The sequence below is a fragment of the Danio rerio genome, chromosome 2 (genome assembly GCF_052040795.2).
Source record: "Danio rerio strain M-AB ecotype USA chromosome 2, GRCz13ab, whole genome shotgun sequence".
Taxonomy (NCBI): domain Eukaryota; kingdom Metazoa; phylum Chordata; class Actinopteri; order Cypriniformes; family Danionidae; genus Danio; species Danio rerio.
The window spans coordinates 40782501-40790000 of NC_141022.1; the positions used below are offsets into that span (position 1 = coordinate 40782501).

Genomic DNA, 7500 nt, shown 5'->3' on the forward strand with positions numbered 1-7500 from the left:
TGACTTTAGAGGAGTAATTGTGTGTGATCTTGTTGACTGTTTGTAAATCTTCAGCTGCAACCAGAAGAATTGCTGTGCTGGGTTATGTCAGAAGCGCTGGGTCTCTCTCAGATTCTCTCCTTCATTCTGGTTCCTCTTCAGTGTTTTCACCTGAGCTGAGCCTACAGCATTTTTTTACTGTGTTTTTATGTTGTCTTCCTCATCATCACCCTTCTCAGTGAGTTCAGAATTATACAATTTTGACATCAGTCAGAAACAATAACCGGGCAAGTATTAGGATACTTAGAACCTTTAAGAATTCCTGTATTCAGTATGTCACAGAAATTAGTATTTTAACACGTTCTCAAGGGACAACACTATTGACCTTATTCTGCAGTGCACATTTTTGCAATTGTTTTAGAACTTCAGATTCAGTTGCCTATGGGAGAAATGACTATGAATAATAAATGGAAGAAAACAGTCTACTTGCTCTACAAAAAACCGTGTTCATGACTATACATAAAATATAGAATAATATAATAAGAAAACCTTAAACATCAAGCAGCATAACAAGCTGTTTATAACCTCTAAAAATCTATCTAAGAGAAAGAAATCTCCAGCCAAAAACAATTCCAATGGTGGCGCCCGCACGTATAAAGAATGGCAATAAAAGTATTCATAATTTATTGATTCTATTTATGGAAATTTATTTTTGTGATCTAGGCATACATTTGTCATTTGATAAAGGAATCACAACTCTTTCTTAAGTTGTAGCCCTTTAACCCAAAATAATAGCTCAAAATGTGTATTTATTTATTTATTTATTTTTAAATTTTACTTTTTTTATTTAATATTTTGGTTTGATGTTATCTTTAATAATGCTGATAACAATGAATAGACTTTATTTATAAAAATCCCAATAAAATACAGTAGTGGCGGAAGAAATAAGAGACCAAGGAGTCAGTTTCTCTTGATTGAGTAAAATGTTCATATGCATGTTATTCTATAGGTCTGATAACATCTCTTTCTTCAAAATTTCAAATAAAAATAATGTCTTTTAGAGCATTTTTTGAGGAAATGGCAACTGTCAGAAACAATAATGGTTACTGAAAATCAAGGTTAAATTGACTACTTGACACCTCTAAAGCTAAAACATTAGTATTGTTTTAACTAAAGATATGACCATGTCTAAAAACTTGATGCTATCTTGTTATTTAAGCAAAAATTATAAATAAATAAGTAAAAATTATTATAATTTAAATTATAATATGTATGTGCAGTTGAAGTCAGAATTATTAGCCCCCCCTATGATTTTTTTTTTTAATTCTCTTTTAAATATTTCCCAAATGATGTTTAACAGATGTCTGATATATATTTATATGTCGGATAATATTTTTTCTTCTGGAGAAAGTCTTATTTGTTTTATTTGGGCTAGCATAAAAGTAGTTTTTAATTTTTGTATAAACCATTTTAAGGTCAATATTATTAGCCCCTTTAAGCTAGTTTTTTTTCCTGATAGTCTACAGAACAAACTATCATTGTACAATAGCTTGCCTAATTACCCTAATTTGCCTAGTTAACCTAATCAACCTAGTTAAGCCTTTAAATGTCATTTTAAGCTATATAAAAGTTACTTGAAAAATATCTAGTAAAATATTATTTCCTATCATTATGACAAAAATAAAATAAATCAGTTATTAGAAATGAGTTATTAAAACTATTATGTTTAGAAATGTGTGGAAAAAATCTTCTCTGCGTTAAACAAATTGAGGAAAAAAGGAAATATAACAAATTTTATATATAGTTTTTTAAATGTTTATAGTAATTTACAAAATAAAACATACAATAGTGACTAAAAATGAAATGTACAATATTTAAAATTATTAAAATATCTTTGATTTTAACATAATCATTTTTATAGGGAAAACACACACTATCTGTTGAGCTTACTTCTATTAAGTCTCTTCTTCATTTAAGTCTCTTTAGCTCACCAAACCTGCATTGACTCCAAAGTACAACAAAAACTTATTATTATTATTATTGTTACTATTGTTATTATTGGTATGATTATTATTATTATTATTATCATCATCATCAATTTTTATTAACATTTGAATACTTATGTATTTGATGATTAAAAATACCCTAAGACCAGCATTTATGTGATAAAGCTCTGTTGTAACATCATATTACAATATTGAATAGCTGAAAAAAAAATTTATTTTAATTTTTTGTCAAAGAACATTGTAAAATTAGTAGTTTTATTTAACAAGGATACTATGAACAAAAGTGAGGATAAAGTCATTTATAATTTCTTGCATTTTTAATAACGGCAAATGCAGTTCTTTTGAAATTTCTATAGTCATCAAAAAAAGTTTACAAACTCCTCCCTGTAAGTCTGTCCGCTTTGCCCACCAGGATGTAGATGTGTGTCTGATGGACTGAAATGCCACCTGAAAGAAGCAGAGGAACAGGAGGCTAAAATACTTAGCAATGCAAATGAATATGGTATCAGCAAGCTATCAGAAAATAAGCAGCTGTGATCATTGTAATGTGTTTTGTCTCTGCTGTGTAGTCTGTTGTCCAGCGGAAAGTTCCGGAAACTGTGGGATGGCTTCTGAAGGTTGTCTGTCGTTTCAAGATGGCCAACCATTCTGGCTCAAGCTCAAGCTTCTCGTAGAAGCTTCCTCCACAATCTGCAATAACAAAACAACTGAATCTACTTCTGGATCTCACTTCATACTAAAACATGCTGGATGATGGAAACAGCAGCAGGATCATTACCTGAAGGAAGACATTTCGTGAGAGAAACTGTGCTGATCTTCAGGGCAGCATTATTCATTGTTGTTAGCCTGAAGGGACAAACAGCTTGTTGTTGTTCATTTCAAACTGATATCATACATTTTGGGTGACGCAGTGGCGCAGTGGGTAGCACATTCGCCTCACAGCAAGAAGGTCGCTGGGTCGATCCTCAGCTCAGTTGGTGTTTCTGTGTGGAGTTTGCATGTTCTCCCTGCGTTCGCGTGGGTTTCCTCCGGTTACTCCGGTTTCCCCCACAGTCCAAAGACATGCGGTACAGGTGAATTGGATAGGCTAAATTGTCCATAGTGTATGAGTGTGTGTGTGTGTGTGTATGTGTGTATGTTTCCCAGAGATTGGTTGCGGCTGGAAGGGCATCCTCTGTGTAAAAACTTGCTGGATAAGTTGGCGGTTTATTCCGCTGTGGCGACCCCAGATTAATAAATGGACTAAGCCGACAAGAAAAGTAATAAATGAATCTACATTTTATTCTTAGCCTTTTTCACACATTTGGTCTGAAACCTGTAACTGCAAGAGATATAAAAGATTTTACTTCGTCATATATGAAAGTCTTTCGCAAGTAAATTATCCTCTTTTGATTTAAAATAACTTCCATGACACAAAGGGCTCTATTTTGACAATCCATGCGCAAAGCGCAGGGCGCAAACGCATTAAGGGCGTGTCAGAATCCATTTTTGCTAATATAAGAATGGAAAAATCCATTTTGCGCCATGGTGCATGGTCTAAAAGGGTTGAGCTTATTTTCTTAAAGAGTATAGGTGTGTTTTGAGAATAAACCAGAGTCTTATCTCCCATTGCCTTTAAGAGCCAGTTGCATTTTACTTGACGACTTTTCAAGTGGATAAAACTGAGCCATTAACTAGCAAGAAAACAGTTAAACAGAGCATCTACAGCGCGAGAAAGAGAGATAAGGCCTCTCATTATCTATTTTTACTTTCGCTCTTATGATAGGAAAACCTTGTACGCACAGACATCAATTAGCCTATGAATAATTAATTTAGTTTGTTAAGCGCAAAGATTTGTTTCAAAACTTTTTCTAAATTCATTTCTAATTTCCAGCAAACGAATAAATGAACAATAATAATGAAATGTGTTCAAAAAACTGAGTTATATCCAAATACGCATGCTGTGCTCAATATGGTCTAAAACCTGACAGGTGGGCAAATCTAAGCTTGTTTTTATTAAAACAAATATAAATATGGATATAATAAATAATACATCTAAAAATAATAACATTATACAAAAGTAAATTGTCACAAATAAACTGAAAAAGCCCCCCGAGATGAAGAAGGCATGAAAGTATAGTTTTCATATTCATGTAGGCTAGAAAATAATATGTTTTGTAATAATTTAATCCTTTTTATTTATATCCCATACATATATCCTTATTATATCCTATATATATCCTTAATATTTTAATTCTTTTTCAAATGTAAAGATATTTGTGTATTGCTCTACATCTTGTGTGTATTAAGCAGTGTGTAAGCGAGGCGCAACTCTGCGCTGGACAATAGACTGGCTTTGTTCTGGTCTATTGAAAAATCTATTATGGTTTCTCAAAATAGCAATGCGCCAGCAATGCGCCTCAAAACGCCTTCCTTTATAGACCAGAACAACTATGAGCGCAAATGCGTTTGTTATTTAAACAGCGTGGCGCAAAACGTCAAAACGACTCTTGCACCAAGCTAAAACTTGTGCGTCACACGTTGCGCCACATTGCGCCGGGTGTATGATAGGGCCCTTAGTTTCAAATGTGGATGAAAAAATATTCCGTGGGCATATACGTTATAACAGATATAGCGTACACTCACTGGCCACTTGTCCAACTGCTCGTTAAGGCAAATATTTAATCAGCTAATCAAATGGCAGCAACTCAATGCATTTAGGCATGTAGACATGGTGAAGACGATCTGCTGCAGTCCACACCGAGCATCAGAATGGGAAAGAAATGTGATTTAAGTGACTTTAATTGTGGCAAAGTTGTGCCAGACGGCCTGGTCTGAGTATTTCAGAAACTGCTGATCTACTGGGATTTACAGAGGGTTCACAAAGAACGATCAGAAAAAGAGAAATATCCAGAGAGCAGCAGTTCTGTGGGCGCAAATGCCTTGTTGATGCCAAAGGACAGAGGAGAATGGCCAGACTGGTTCCAGCTGATAGAAAGGCAACAGTAACTCAAATAACACCTCGTTTACAACTGAGGTATGCAGGAGAGCATCTCTGAACACACAACACGTCTAACCTAGAGCTGGATAGGCTACAGCAGCAGAAGACCACACCGGGTGTCACTCCTGTCACCTAAGAGCAGGAAACTATTCGCACAGGCCCACCAAAATTGGACAATAGAAGATTGGGAAAATGTTGCCTGGTCTCATGAATCTCGATTTCTGCTGAGGCATTCGGATGGTAGGGTCAGATTTTGCTCTCAACAAGATGAAAGCAAGGATCCATCCTGCCTTGAATCAACGGTTTAGGCTGGTGGTGGTGGTGGTGTAATGGTGTGGGGGATAATTTCTTGGCACACTTTAAACCCATTAGTACCAATTGAGCATCATGTCTATGCCACAGCCTACCTGAATACTGTTGCTGACCATGTCCATCCCTTTATGACCACAGTGTACTAATGTTCTCCCAACTTCCGGCAGGAAAAAGCGGCATGTCATTCATTTATTCTTTTTCTTTTCGGCTAAGTCCCTTTATTAATCCATGGTCGCCACAGTGGAATGAACCGCCAACTTATCCAGCATAAGTTTTATGCAGCGGATGCCCTTCCAGTGGCAACCCATCTCAGGGAAACATTCACACACTCATTCACACTCATTCACACTCATACACTACAGACAATTCAGCCTATCCAATTCACCCGTACCTCATGTCTTTGGACTGTGAGGGAAACCGGAGCACCCGGTGGAAACCCACACAAACAGCCTACAACAGCCGACAAATCATTTGCAACTTTGCAACATTTGCAGCCGACAAATCTGCAGCAACTGCTTTTTTGATGCTTTCGTGTCAATATGGACCAAAATCTCTGAGGAATATTTCCAGTACCTTGTAAATGTATGCCACGAAGAATTAAGGCAGTTTTGAAAGCAAAAGCGCGTCCAACCCGGTACTAGTAAAGTGTACAGTGAGTTTTACAAAATAATATGGGCATAACTTTGCCATGATGACAACACATAATATTTTACTACATATTTTCAAGATACTATTCAGCTTAAAGTGCCAATTAAAGGCTTAACAAGGTAAATTAGGTTAACAGGGCATGTTAAGGTAATTAGGCAAGTCATTGTATGACTGTGGTTTGGTCTGTAGACAATTGAAAAAAAACATAGCTTTAGAAAACTAATAATATTGATCTTTTTTTTACCCAGAAGAAACAAATAAAGTAAAATAAAAGTAAATAAAGTAAAATAGTGTAAAAAAAAATCCTTCTTCTAATAAACATCATTTGGGACAAATTTGAAAAAGAAAAGAAATTTACAGGAGGGCTAATCATTTTTACTTCATATTACAATGAATGCCATGTAGTGTGTGAAACAGGCTCAATCCAAGCTAACCAAAAGCTTTCGTTTGTCAAAAGCACAGAGTGACAGTGAATGAGGACTCACCTGGTGCTGCATCAGAGTTGAGTTGAGTGCAGGTGAGCAGAGATTCAGTATCTGGACTTCAGGTGTTCTAGAAGCTCAGCAGCAGCAGCAGCAGCAGGGCTTCCCAAAGTACTGCTCTCCACTTCCTGTCTGAGGAACTTCTTCCTGTGCACAAGAGCATTTGTGTTGCTGTATACTGATAAATGGCTCACGAATAATCATGCAGCAGGAAGATGACTTTGGGCATCTACATCTGGAGAAATTCAGTGAGAATGTTTTAATTTCATTAGAGAGGAGTCTGATGTGCATCAAATCTATTCTAATCCAGTTCCTGGGCGAGGCAGTGGCGCAGTAGGTAGTGCTGTCGCCTCACAGCAAGAAGATCACTGGGTCGCTGGTTAGAACCTCGGCTCAGTTGGTGTTTCTGTGTTCCTCCCTGCCTTTGTGTGGGTTTTCTTCCAGGTGCTCTGGTTTCCCCCACAGTCCAAAGACATGTGGTACAGGTGAATTGGGTAGGCTAAATTGTCCATAGTGGATGAGTGCGTGTGTGTGTGTGAATGTGTGTGTGAATGTTTCCCAGAGATGGGTTGCGGCTGGAAGGGCATCTGCTGCCTAAAAACTTGCTGAATAAGTTGGCGGTTCATTCCGCTGTGGCGACCCCGGATTAATAAAGGGACTAAGCTGACAAGAAAATGAATGAATGAATAATCCAGTTCCAGCTGCTTTTAACAAAACAGTAAATCTGACTGCTTGACACTGAAAACTGGATTTATAAAATGCATTGCAATAATTATAAAACACTAGATGTCATTCACTTTAAACAAACTAGGTCAAATTTAAAGTCCCCCTCTATTGCACAATAATGGAACTGTCCAACTGTTGCTGTCCAACTTATTATTATTATTTTTTTTAAATGGGCTTAATTTAAATTTATTAATTTAAATGGGCCTCATTGCAAAGTAAATGATTTTAGATTCTCTGCTTTTTTTTGCAATTTATTTATTTATTTATTTAAAAATGAGGATTGGATAGTAAAAATTGTTACACGTTAAATCAATTACTTTCACAGAGTATAAATATAAGAAACTAGTTATTATACACTTAGTTTAAG

At 36.1% G+C, this 7500-nt stretch overlaps 1 protein-coding gene and 1 long non-coding RNA gene across 2 annotated transcripts in view; both read right to left on the reverse strand.

The window, feature by feature from the left end:
• Window positions 1-2283: 2283 nt before the first annotated feature.
• On the reverse strand, window positions 2284-3499 carry LOC147846428 (uncharacterized). Its single transcript, XR_015478745.1, has 2 exons — window positions 2764-3499; window positions 2284-2675 (listed from the first exon to the last, which is right to left on the reverse strand). It is a non-coding gene; the product is annotated as an uncharacterized LOC147846428 (long non-coding RNA).
• Window positions 3500-6426: 2927 nt separating this feature from the next.
• LOC147846429 (uncharacterized) overlaps window positions 6427-7500 on the reverse strand; it is a 4095-nt gene continuing 3021 nt past the window's right edge. Inside the window, exon 2 of the mRNA XM_087241147.1 lies at window positions 6427-6554. The gene's annotated coding sequence lies outside the window, so the exon portion shown is untranslated. The remainder of the gene's footprint in view (window positions 6555-7500) is intronic.